Source organism: Cervus canadensis, chromosome 6, assembly GCF_019320065.1.
Source record: "Cervus canadensis isolate Bull #8, Minnesota chromosome 6, ASM1932006v1, whole genome shotgun sequence".
Lineage (NCBI taxonomy): Eukaryota > Metazoa > Chordata > Mammalia > Artiodactyla > Cervidae > Cervus > Cervus canadensis.
This window is the reverse complement of record NC_057391.1, coordinates 75,291,877-75,305,191: the sequence shown is the minus strand read 5'-3', so window position 1 is coordinate 75,305,191 and position 13,315 is coordinate 75,291,877. Positions and strand designations below refer to the sequence as shown.

The window sequence follows — 13,315 nt, the reverse complement described above, 5'->3', positions numbered from 1 at the left end:
CGGGAGCTGGAAGGATCTTTGTGACCATTTCTCCCTAGTAAATGAAACCCAGAGAGATCAGGTGGCCTCAGTGGCCCAAGATTCAGGTCAGTTCAGTGGTGAATCATTTTTCAGTATTTATGTTGCACTGGATCCTGTGCTTGGGGTCCCTCTAGCCACAGCACATGGACCCCCGCACCGCAGCGTCCTCCCCTGTTTGGGAGCATGGGCTGCAGAACACATGGGCCCAGCCAAGGTGGCTCATAGGTCTAGCTGCCCCACAGCACATGGAATCCCCCTGGACCAGGGATTGAACCCCCACCTCTTGCATTGGCAGGCAGACCCTCAACCGCTGGAGCATTGGAGAAGTCCACGGAGGCCTTTAAACTCTTCTTTTTCACTGTAAGTTCCTGTGTGCTTTTCCAGATAAAGGCATGTTGCCAGCAGTGAATGGCTTGTCCCCAAATGTGACACTTGCCTAGACTTCTTTCTTCTACCTTCTTCCTTATACTGGTCCACTAGTAAGCCCCCAAACACGGACCCATCCAAGACAAGTGGTTTGCCTGGTTATCAGAGGTGTCTCATAGGTAGTCCAGGCTGAGTTTTCTCCATCAGAGAGGTTCATTTTACCAACAAAACTGGACTGGAAGGAGGTTGAATCAAGGGTTTGGGCTGTGTCTCCCCACACTACCACCTTGGGAGGGCTGGTGGTAGACGCCAGGAGCTGGCTGGCATCAGAGTGCAATCTGGTAGCCCCAGAAGAGATTCTCATCTTGGGAAGGTCTGTGAGCCCACAGACAGCTGCCTGGCTTGGCTTGGCTTGGCTGGGAGCTTTTCCGGCAGAGATGAGCGGGAAATGGGTAGCTGGCTGAGAGCAGACAGTGAGATGTAAAGAAGGGTCTTCAGAGCTGAAATGGGATATTTATGAGCCCCTATCTACAAAAGGCTTTGGGCAGTCTTGTTGGCAAACTTGAATCAAGTTTCATTGTTGCCTGAAGCAACAGGGGTACATGAGGGTGGAAGGCACCTGCCAGGGTTGCTCTCCCTGTGAAAGGGAAAATGAGAAAGAGCACGTGGCCAGGAGGGCCAGGTGGGTGCTGTAAAGAGACAGGGGATGTAAAGGGTCAGGATGTGATAGGGAAAGTCATGGCTGGGGATGGCCGCGGACTGGGGGCTCCCAGGGGTGGGAGCTATGGCAGCAGTTCTTGGGTCTTTTCCATGTCTGTGCTCCTGGCCTGCTGCCCACTGTTAGGATTCATGAGCTCAAGAAGCAAAGGGAAGGGAAGAAGGGCTTTTCAGCAGAAATGCCCCATAAACCAAGACTTGCTTCCACCAGCAGAGGTGCAGCACGGGGGACACTTGCCACTCCCCCTGCCTGGTAACCACGACTTTCTCTCTCAAAGAACTGTCCATCTGTCCAGCCATTTCGCCAAGCCTCAGAGCCCCATGCTGATTTCCTTTGGAAGAGCCCCAGCTCCTGGGGCGACCTCGGCAGCAGCAGGACCCAGGGACAGCTCCAATCCCAAACTTCCCATCCCGGGCAAGGACCGGCCTGCTCCATGGAACTTAAAGTAACACACTGGCTGTTTATGAGCAAGAACACTCAGTAAAGTCATTGGGATGGTTTTCTCCGCAGCGTGTCTAATCTCCTCTGGCTGCCTTTCTGGGCCCTCGGCTCCTGATCTATTTTGGTCTCTCTCTTGTTTGACTCATTCTGGGACTTCCGTGCCATAAATCTGAGCCCCCTCCAGTGCTCGATCCCACCAGCAGGCAGACAATTCCGAATTAGCAGCGGTCATGGTTGTCCAAACTGACGGGCAGGGAAACTGAGGCACAGCAGGCTACGGGGCCTTGTCCCGCCTCCCGCAGTGACCCAGCAGCACAGCTGCCAGCAAAGCCCAGGGTTCTGGCTAGTACTTTCACATTGGCTTTGTGGGGAAGGCTGAGGGCCATGTGAATGGTTAGAAAGCTCTTACTGGGCCACACTTTGCCACAAATCCCAGGGCTGTGTGGCAAATGGAATTGCAGTGTGTGCGTGTGGGTGTGTTGCAGCCTTGATGGTGCTGTTTGAAATCCTCCCCATGCCTGGAATTTGACAAGCAACAGAGTAGAGAAGGGTTAGAAAACCCAAAATAAAGGGGATGGGAAAACAAAGAGCCTTCCCAAAGCCATGGTTCAAGTTGTGGGTAGAATATCTTCCTGTTTCTCATGCAGAGCCCCTGCCTTCAGGCCCCAGGGGCTGGCTGGGCTGGTTTGGCCAGTCCAAGGCCAGAGCTAAACTCCTGATTCCAACCCCTCCTGTCCCGACCGGGCCTCCCTGGGTGCAGGGCCTACGTGCTCTGGGGAGGGAAGCATGCAGTGGGGGAGATGAGGAGGCTGTTAGGGTTTCAGACACTTTCTAGGTGCCTCGGGGGACCTACATATTTCCTATGTAAAGTTCAGTCTGTTTGCAATTAGGCCTGTCTTCTTTGCTTATTTCCGGAGAGATTAAAAATAGCGAAATCAGCTTAATCTGGGACTCTCTGAGATCAACAAGGCCACTGTTTCCAACAGTATGAAAATACCAAGCAGCCCCACCCTCATTCACGGATCACATGGCGTGGCAGGCAGGGTAGGCTTTTTGTAGTGTAGGAACTTGAAATTGCACACATTCTCAACAGATAAGACTCTGTGTTTTGATCCCAGCAAGGATGTCTTCAACTGAAGTAGAAAGGGTTCCATACAGCTTAGGGTCCGAAGTTCTCTCTTTCCTCCTAACCGAGCTCCAAGCTATGAAAGTCTTTTCAGAAAAACCTACTGTGGTTGAAGTACTTCACTAATTTGTGCCTTTCCTTAGGGATTTGGGACAGAGTAGATCCTGGGCAACTGTAGACCCAAAGATGCTGCTCCTGACCTGCCACAATCAGCACAGCAGATGTCCAAGTTTGTTTCATCAGAGGTCGGGAGAGATGCTGGGGAATACCCCCCATCTGTGAGATGGCTGACTGAGGTGAGGGGCCACGGGGTCAGAGGAACACTCCTTCTGACGCTCTGCATTAGTCAGTGTGGGAAAGACTGGGCTGCAGTAACAAATACACCCCCACACCTCACTTGTCACACCATCTGAAACTTGGGACATCAAGATTGCCGTAGTCAGGGAAGGCAGAACAGGAGGATTGCTGAGATGATTTTAAGGGCCTGTACAATTGGCTAATACCATTTCTGCCCATGTCTCTTTGGCCAGAACCCAGTCACCTGGCTTTGCCCTAACAAGGGACCTAACAATTTCCTAGCAAGGGAAGCTGGGAAATATCAGATTTGGGATGAGTGGGCATCCCTGGCGGCTTTGACCTGGTGCCATCAGCCATAGCATGGAAGCCTAAAGAACATCCTCAGGAAAACTTCTTATGAGGCTGTAGCAGGGTAGTACTGTGGACTGACACGCCTGCTATCACCCACCACTATTCCCTCCTGGGATAGATGCCTGAAGGAATGTAGCTGCTTCAAGGAGACATCCTGGGGCATAATGCAGGGCTAGAAGCCAAGATGGGACCTAGAACGGGTAGCTAAAGAGAATAAAAAAAAGTACCTGGCTTATAGTGTAAGTAGATGTATCCCAGATCTTCAGAAGGCAGGACCAAGGTCCTTCAGTTGAAAGCACATGGAACTGTAGTAACTTGTGCTTACGGCCGTGAGGGGCGGGGGGGCGGGGTGGGGGGGCTTCCCAGGTGGCTCAGTGGGTAAAGAAACTGCCTGCAATTCAGGAGATGTAGGTTCGATCCCTGGGTTGGGAAGATCCCCTGGAGGAGGGCATGGCAACCCATTCCAGTATTCTTGCCTGGAGAATTCCATGGACAGAGGAGCCTGGTGGGCTATATTGTCCATAGGTCGCAGCAGTTAGACATAAGCAACTGAGCGCACACACGTGCTTATGGGGACCAAAGGTCAGTTTCCCTACTAGACCCAGGCCAGGTGAAATGTCTTCTCTGTGTTTCTTCACTTGAGGCTCTCCTACAGGCAGAACTCATGGGACAAATGCTTTTTCCTGCTTGAGGTGCTTCACCCCAACACCCTAAGTCTCCTCTGTTGCCTTCAACTAGGATACAGTGGTCACATTCTCGGCCACCGGGGGACTGTGGGGCAGGGCTCAAGTACTTTTCTGGGATGGTGGTTAGGAAGGGAAATTCTGCAAACAGTGAAAACTAGACCAAGAGAGATTTAATAAATGAGAGCTGATTTACATACTTCAACAGCAAGAGAAATAGTAAAGCAAATCATCCAAACTGAATTGAGTGATCATTATGAATTTTCCTCTCTGCTGGGAACTAACAGAACTTTGACAAGAGGATGTTGTTTGTATAGAGTCCTCCTTAGTATTGGCTTGAGAATTCAGAGCTGAACCCTTACTAATATGTGGATGAGCTGATGGGAATATTGGTTCAAACTGGGTGTGATAGTTAATTTTATTTGTTGATTTATATAGGCTGTAGTGCAAGGTTATCTGGTCAAACACTAGTCTAGATGTTTCTGTGAAGGTATTTTCTAGATGTGATTAACATTTGCAATCAGTTGATTTTAAGTAGATGACCTTCCATAAAATGTGGGTGGGTCTTATCCAATCAATTGAAGGCCTTAGAACAAAGGATGAGGTTTCCCAAAGAAGAAGTAATTCTGCCTCCAAATTGTAACATGGAAATTTTGCCTGAGTGTCTAACCTTTTGATTCAAGACTGTAACATCAACTCTTATCTGAATCTAGGCTGCCTGCTGCCAATTAGAAAAAAAAAAATCTCTCAATCTCTCTCCTGTCTTGTATCTCTATCTCTACCTCCCATTGGCTCTGTTTCTCTGAAGAACTTCAATTAATTCAGTGAGGGGAAAGCAGAGATTAAATGAGAAGTCATTTCATGGATGAACAGGCTTTTTTTTTTTTTAATGAATTCATAAGAAAAAGGAGTAAATTATAGGGAATTAAAAGTTGAAATGGTATAAATGAGGGAGTTTTACTAAAATAGTAGTATTTACTATTGCATTAAATATATAGAGTGGGGTGTAACACAGACTGAACTCAATAGAAATGGTCTGGTGTCTTAGCAATTTCATCTCTGAAAGGTGGCGTTTGCTGGGGGAACTTCCTGTCTGGGGCTCTTGCTCTTCCTGTCTGGGGCTCTGGTGAGCTCTGCTCACAGTAAAGTGTATGATGAACATCAGTCTGTGCACCTGAGCCACAGATTGTGTTTGCACATTACAGGCCTAGTGCTGGCCCTGCTGCCTTACTTTTAGCTCCATTTAAGCTATATATATTCTTTTAAACAACTGTCAACAAAAGCCAGGGACAGAAAATCTGTCTCAAACTGCTTCACAAAAGGGAAATCTAATGGTCCCTGCAACCGAAAGATGTGGAATGAGAACTAGCATCAGACAAACTGGATTCAGGGCTTAAAAGAATATGTTGTCAGGACGTGATTACTCTCCATCTCTCAGCTCTGCTGGCTTCAGCCTCAGTTTTCACATGATAGAAAAATAGCTGCAGTTCCAGGCCCTACATCTCCCAGACTTGAGGTTTAAGGGATAGAGTGAGTCTCTTTCCCAGAAATCCTAGAGAAAACCTCAAGGTATCTAATTGAATCTGATTGATCAGATGCCAGTTCTTAAACTAACCTCTATGCCCAGGAGAATGGACTGTACTGATTGGCTTAAGCCTGGATCATATGCTTCATCTTGAGCTGCTCTGGAATCTCATGGACTGAGAACAGAGGACACGGTGGGATTCCCCAAGAGGAAAATGGGGCGTGGGTACCAGAAGAGTAGATGAGTGCTGAATAGACAAAATGATAAATGAGAAAGCTGAAACATTCATAATCTATTCATTTGCGGAAAAGTACCTCTGGGGGCAATGCCAATGTGAAGTTGGTTTATCCTTTTTTTGCCTGCCCCAGGATCTCTTTCCATCAGTGTTTGGTGCAAATGCCGCTGCCAGGGTGATGCAAGGTCTATTAGTAAAGTGTTCTTCCCTTAAGTCCCTTTCCCAACACCCAGCTCTATTTCCAGAACCTGATTAAAGACACAGTTGGGGAGGAGGTGGGGGAGTATATTTCTGACAAAGCGATGTTTCCATTTCACACATATGACTAATAAGGAACTTGGCCAGGAATAGCTCTTTATACAGTTTTGAAAGCTCTGGCCTAGACCATAAATCACTGAATGGAGTTCTATCCACTCCTTTAACTTGAAACTCAGTTTCCATCTGCCTAGTATCCTGCCTGAAGACTGAAGGAACAGAAGAGTGGACTTGAGTCTCCAATGGTGTCATCCCAATGGGAGAGCCCCTGGGCCTGTGGGGAGGTCACCTTCCCATGGCATTGCCCTCAGTGGTGATCTGGGGTCAGGCAGAAACTCAGCATGGTCCCTCACTCCCTTCTCTGTATGCCTTGCCAATATAAGCCTTAAAAGTCATGGAAACATCTCTGGTTTTCAAACTCAAGGGATTTCAGCAACAGAGGTCAGAGAGTGGAAGGTCATATAGGAGTATGTGGAAGCACAGATATCTCTGGGCAGGAAGATGCTTGTCTTTGATACATCCATGTGAGTAGTAGGAGGAAAGGGCTGAAAGGAGAAGGGTATGGCAGAGCTTGGGGCTCTTAGGAGAGAGAAACCAGGAAAAAGAAGTGTGTCCAGGTTGAGAATCCAGGACACTTTGTCATGCATTTTCATTAGGATAGAGATTCAGAAACCCACCAAGCTTACAACACAAGAGCTGGAGAATAATGTGGCATGAGATGGTCCACAGAATGAGTTGACAAATTGACTGCTCAGTAGCAAAGGTTGGGGCTGAAATAGTGAACAAGCAGACCAACCCAGTGGGATCAAATGTAAGCAAGATAGAGCAGGTGGAAGACTCCTTGGCAGCAAGTGGATACACTGGGGCGATGAAGGAGGGAATTGTTCTCTCTCTTCCAATGGGGGGAACTGTATTCCTCCACCTTGGCAGAGCTTCCAACTTTCACAGGACCCAGATCTTTGGGGAAACTTGTTTCACCCTATGCCAGCTAAAAATAGTTGGGTGAAATGTGACTGACCAAAGAACCTTTGTCCTCTCTTGGGTTTAGCTTTTGGACAGAGTTAAGAGACTCTCTTCTGAGCCTTATTTTGGTTAAGAACATCATTTGGGGAAGGATGGGATGGTGGGGGGAGCTCTGCAAGGGCAGGCAAAAGGGCATCACATTTCTGGAGTTTAAACGTGTAGGAATCATGGTTTGGGTTGGGGAACTTTAAGATCATGCCAAAAAGGAGTAGGAAAGGAGTTCAGATAGAATATAAGAAACAGCCTTCTAGAGTATTCTCTGTTAAAACTTCTCTTGAAAGTAAGTATTAATAATAGAATTGACAGTTTCTTTACCTATTAAAATAACAACAATAATGTTTGTTTTCTTTCTCCTGTAACATGTGGACAGATAACCTGAGGTCCAAATTCCCTGGTTGCTATAACTAGTAAAATCTAGATGCATACTGATAGCTGATCTTACTGCCAAAGCAACACCCTCAATGGTTGGATTTTCTTTTAATAATAATCTGTGATAACTCTCATTTATAGAGTGATGCATTATAACTTAATGCTAAACTCAGTGTTTTACTACTATAATCTCACTGAGTCCTTGCAATGAGCTTGTGAGAAGGGATTGAAAGTGAAAGTGAAGGTCGCTCACTCTTTGCGACCCCATAGACTATACAGTCCATTGAATTCTCCAGGCCAGAATACTGGAGTGGGTACCCTTTCCTTTCTCCAGGGGATCTTCCCAACCCAGGGATCAAACCCAGGTCTCCCACATTGCAGGCGGATTCTTTACAAGCTGAGCCACAAGGGAAGCCCAAGAATACTGGAGTGGGTAGCCTATCCCTTCTCCAGTGGCTCATCCTGACCCAGGAATCAAACCAGGGTCTCCTGCATTGCAGGTGGATTCTTTACCAACTGAGCTATCAGGGAAGCCCCTGTTCCCATTTTTGCAGAAGAGAAAGCAGAGGTTCACCAAGTGAAATAGCCACAAAATGAGAAAATGGTGGAGATAGAATTCAACCTCGGTAGGTTAGACCATAGATTCTGTGCACTGAACTACTGTAATGTTCTCACCAGCACCTACACAACCTCCCACACACCTGAACACTGTTGTCTAAGGCTTTGGGCAACATGATTCAGAACAGGAGTGCATCCATCAGCATCCTGGCAGGAGACAGATGGTACACTCCAAAGGGGTAATTGAGGAGAATTTAGAAACGGAAAGACTTACAGGTTGAGTAAGGTTAAAGGAAACTAATAAGGTATGGGGAAGCCTTCCAGGGCTAGTAGGAGTAAGAACCTATGGGGAGAGGGGCAGAGGCATGAGAGAAAGTCCTTTAGGAGAGAACTGCCCAACAGATGCCATGGCCTTGGATAGAGGGACAGTAGAGGGACACAGCCAAGTAGGGGCTGGTGGAGAGGAACCAGGGGAATATACACACTTGAGGTTACCCTGGCTTCCTCTCTCTGGGTGCCTCTCATCGGCTGAACCCAACTGAAGCCAGAGGGCAAGGGTGCCCAATGATGATGTCCTCAAAGTTAGCCTCCTGGGGCACAGAGCCAGGGGAGAAGGATGAAGAGGGGAACTGGAGGAGCAGATGGACAGATGGACATGCCCAGCCACAATGAGATAACAAGTTTGACTGTCTGAGGGTAGCTTCTGCTTTGGGGTTCAAGGATAGTCTCTTTCATTTACAGGTAAAGGAATGTCTTCTAAGGACATGAGAAAGAAAATTCTGGCCATGACGAATCATCATGCAGTCACAAAGAAAAGAGATGGCCTTCCAGTTGCCCTTTTAGGGAGGGCATGGAAATCCTGAGTTGGGAGCTCATGGCATTGCAGTAGGCAGGAAGTACCTTAGGGCATTCTTGAGGACAATGAAGCAAAGACAGCCTAAATAGAGTGGCTGGGTATGTACTCAGTGAAGTGAAGTGAAGTGAAGTGAAAGTCACTCAGTTGTGTCCAACTCTTTGTGACCCCATGGACTATACAGTCCATGGAATTCTCCAGGCCAGAATACTGGAGTGGATAACCTTTCCCTTCTCCAGGGGATCTTCCCAACCCAGGGATCGAACCCAGGTCTCCCGCATTGCAGGCGGATTCTTTACCAGCTGAGTCACAAGGGAAGCCCTAAAACGCTGATAAACAGATGAATGTCAGCCTGGACAGATAGTCCCATCAGTGTCTCAAAGCTCCCCCAAAGCCTTTATATCAACAGTTCCATCAGAGACTAGGAAGAACCATCAGAGGTCAGGCTTACCTACTAGTGGCTAGGAGTAGCTCATACTTTGGATTAAATAATTAACTGCCCCCGCCCCCAATGATAGATAGTTTGGATGAATTTTGGCTAACTGTAACAGGATAAAAAATAATAGGGTTAAAGGTATATCTGAAACCTTGGGTCCTAAACAAATGGACCTATCCATCTTGGATGGGAGGATGTGAAAAACCTGGAGGTTTATGTTGCTGGTAAACTTGACATGAGTCAGCCTGCATGATTAGCAAGAAAGTTGGTGTGATTTTAGGTGACATTAATTGATGAAGAGTATTGAGGACAGGAAGGTATTTCTTTTTCTGGACCCTTTGCTGGTCTGTCCCATCTGGAAGGCCACAATGTTAGTCGCTCAGTCATGTCCAACTCTTTGGGACCCCATGGACTGCAGCCTGCCAGGCTCCACTGTCCATGGAATTCTCTAGGCAAGAATACTGGAGTGGGTAGCCATTCTTTTCTCTAGAGGATTTTCCCGACCCAGAGATCGAACCCGGGTCTCCTTCATTGCGGGTGGATTATTTACCGTCTGAGCCACCAGGGAAGCCCTGGAGGCCACAGTGAGCATCACTTTTAAAGGAGAAGCACAGATGGCCCTGCCATACGCAGGGTCATGGGATGGAGGAGAGTGTCAGAGAGCGTGGCATGTGAGGAACACATGTGAAAGAAAAGGAGCGGCAGATAAGAGAGAGGGAGAGCAAGAAAGGGGTCTTCAAGGTGCCTTGTCCATGTTGTGTAGCATGCAAGCACCATGCCCATTAGCTGAAGTCTAAAGAGAGGCCAGCCAATTGGAGCTCAGCCTGCAGGCAGTCAGAGAAGGGAGTGAGGTCGTGGGTCTCTCTCCCTGGAGGTGTTCCGGCCACAAGTTGGTGCAGAGGACACTGAGGCACAGAGTGAAAAGGATGCCTGTATCGTTTCAGAGGATCTCTGGTGAGTCTGAATGCCCAGCTGCATGAGCAATGTTTGCACACTGTTCTTCCTCCCCATTGACCATCCACTGGCTGTGGTCATGGGGATGGAGCACATCCAGTAACTGTTTGAGAACCTTGGGGATGTAGGCTTCCCCAGTGGAGTGGAAAGAGCCTGGGCTGTGGGATCAGGCAGACCTGGGCTTGCCTCCTCTTGGCCATGTCTGGCTGGGAGACTTCAGAAGATTCACTCAGCTCTTGGGTGCGGGCCCCGTCCTGGGGAGCGGAGCTCAGGGAGCGGCCGCGCTCTCTGTCTCCTGCGCTGCAGCACGCATTGTAAGACATACAGGGGCTAACGTGGGTGGAGCCTGGGCTCAGCCCAACCTTAGCTCCCTTTGCCTTTTATTTCTTGCAAGGAGCTAGAGCTAGGGACATTGGCAGGAAATCATGAAGGTTCAGAAATTTCATGGACCTTTATGTGAAATTTGTCCCCCTCTGTCCTTCCTCAAAGGTGCTGAGCACCAGGCCTGCCTCTTGCTCCTTCCTAAACGGCCACCCTTTCTCCACAGCTTGTTCATGGCTCATCCTTCCCTCTCAATAACTTTTCCTTGAAGATTCTACCGGTAATTTGGTGGCAGTGGTGGCCGGTGGGTGGGGTTGGGAGGTTGGTGGCAGTAATAGGGTGGCCACTCTTTCTTAGCAGGCAGAACCTCCTCTTCCTGGGCTCCTGGGTTCTGATTCTGTACAGTTCTCCATGTCCTGGGTGGGGTGAGAAGCTGTCCAGTTTCAGAGTTCACAAGCAGCCCGAACAAGTGGGTGTTCCACCCATTTGTTGAGGTTCAGCCCAGACACCGCCTCCTCTGGGAAGTTGTGCCTGGTTTCTCCCCATCCCCTGAACATTCCGTGCCATACAAGCAAGCACTGTCAAGGGCCAGTCTGTCTGCCTGCGTCACTGCGTATCCCCAACCCTAGAGTAAACCCTCAAGGGCTGGGACCAGGTCATCTGATTTTCTGAATCCATCACAATGTTCATCTCTGTCTTGGGGAGACAGTGAAAAAGCGAACGTATGAGTTGCTCAGTCATGTCTTACTCTTTGCGACCCCATGGACTATAGCCTGCCAGGATCCTCTGTCCATGGAATTCACTAGGCAAGAATACTGGAGTGGGTAGCCATTCCCTTCTGCAGGGGATCTTCCCAACCCAGGAATCGAACCCAGCTCTCCTGCATTGCAGGCAAAGATTCTTTACCATCTGAGCCACCCAGGAAGGCCAAAGTGAAAGCATTAGTCACTCAGTCAGTAGGTACCCAATAAAAGCTGCTTGATTTTTTTTTTTTCCAACCTTCCTCTCACGAAACTCTAAGTCTAGAGCAGGAGAAGTAAACAGAGAGTTAGCATTCATTCATTCAACCAACATTTCACAAATGTCTCAAACTTGTGATTCATAACCTAAAACTGCCCATAGCCATGTCTCATGAGGTCAACAGTCAGTGTTGCTGTTGTTTTTGTTTTAAATTATTGCAAATGTTTAAAAAAAAAAAAAAAAAGCTGCCCACAGACTTTACTCTGAATTTCTGGGCTTTCTTAAATGTTCGGCTGACGCTGAGCTGTAGCTCCCCTCTGTAGACAGGCCTTCTCTAGGTCATGGCGGTCTACCCAGCTTTACCTCCTTGGGTTCCTGCTAGCCTCCTCTGGTATTTGCATTTAGTTTGAGTGCGACTGACATCAGTAGGAATCCCATGGCATTTTGAGTTTAGAGATATCTGACGTCCTGGGTTTATTTCCTGATCTGCTCTAGGATGTGCGTCTCCAGCCCAGTTCAGCCCAAGATTCTTTCTCTTCCTGGTGCTCCAAGTCCTGATTCCTACAGTGGGCCCCCTGCCTCCAGTTGGTCTTGTGGACAGAGCTTCTGGCAGTAAACCGAGCATCCCTGCCCTGGGGGCCTCGCCCAGCGCATGGGCAGCACCAGGTGGGCAGCTGTGTGCCCCAGCAGGGCTCGGCTTCAGGTGAGCCCAGGGACCCCAGCAGCTGCTTTGCGTATGTCAGGTCCCAGGCCGGGGTGGGGGGCGGGAGGGAGGCTGTGTGGGGAGACCACCCACTCCAAGTGCCACTTCCCTAGAACCTCCTTTCAAAGACGCCCTGGGAAGTGACCCTCCATTTGGCCCGGGGCAGTGACCCGAGGTTGCCCACGCTCTGAGGGCAGTAGGGACCCTGCCGAGGGCCCACTTCCTGCCCTCCTCAGGCCCAGATTTCAAAGCTGTCGATTCACTCTTCCTTCTCATCCCGCCCGCCTCTCGCCCTCCTCGCCTCCCCAACATTCTTTGCTTCTTGTTTATATTGCAGAAAACATCTGCGAGAGTAAATGACTGAGATGAAAGATCTTGGCAAAGAGCTATTTTTCTTTGCTTGGCTTAAAGGGGGACAGATGAAGACTTCAGCCTCACCCTCGCCCTCCCCAGCGGGACTCCCTCCCCCACCTCGCAGGGAGAGGAGAAATGGGATCTGAATGAAGACAGACCAGAAGGTGGCCCAGCCGGCCCCAAGTCCCCAGGCAGGGGAGGTTGTTTTTCCAGTGGAACAGGCTGGCCTGGAGGAAAAGTCCATGGAAAGAGGCTGGGCTTGCTTCTGCAGCTGGGTCTGCAGTGTTTCCTGCCGGCTCTCCGCTCTCTGCCTGCATGCGCTGCATGTTATGGAGGAGGGACCATCCCACCAGCTTTCCTCCCCTCTGCTTCTCTCTCGACTGCTTGCTCAGTTTTGCAGCTAATGGCAGCCTGGGCTTCATGTCTTCTCTCCCTCCTCAAAGGAGCTGTGTGGTTCTGGATAAGTTAGTAACTTTTCTGATCCTCAGTTTCTCCATCTGTGAAATGGGGAACTTATGTCATACAAGATGGAACGATATAACAAAGCAGGCTCCACACAAAACTGGGCACTTCATAAAGACTTAGAAAATGGTGACAAGGGGGTGGCAGTGGTGGCGGAGATGATGACCCAATGGGATGTGGGGCGGGAGGGAAGGAGAAAGTTGATGCTGAGTCTCCGGGTGACTTGCAGGACCTCCATCTTCTCTGAAGATGGAGTTGAATTTTTCCCCTGCTCTCTGTAGAGGGATTGGGATCATGAAGTAGA

The 13,315-nt window shown here is 48.9% G+C and overlaps 1 long non-coding RNA gene across 1 annotated transcript; it reads left to right on the top strand.

Annotated features, from left to right (window-relative positions):
* Window positions 1-323: 323 nt before the first annotated feature.
* Window positions 324-12,764, top strand: LOC122443787. Its single transcript, XR_006270111.1, has 3 exons — window positions 324-381; window positions 11,988-12,195; window positions 12,533-12,764. It is a non-coding gene; the product is annotated as an uncharacterized LOC122443787 (long non-coding RNA).
* The last annotated feature ends 551 nt before the right edge of the window (window positions 12,765-13,315 follow it).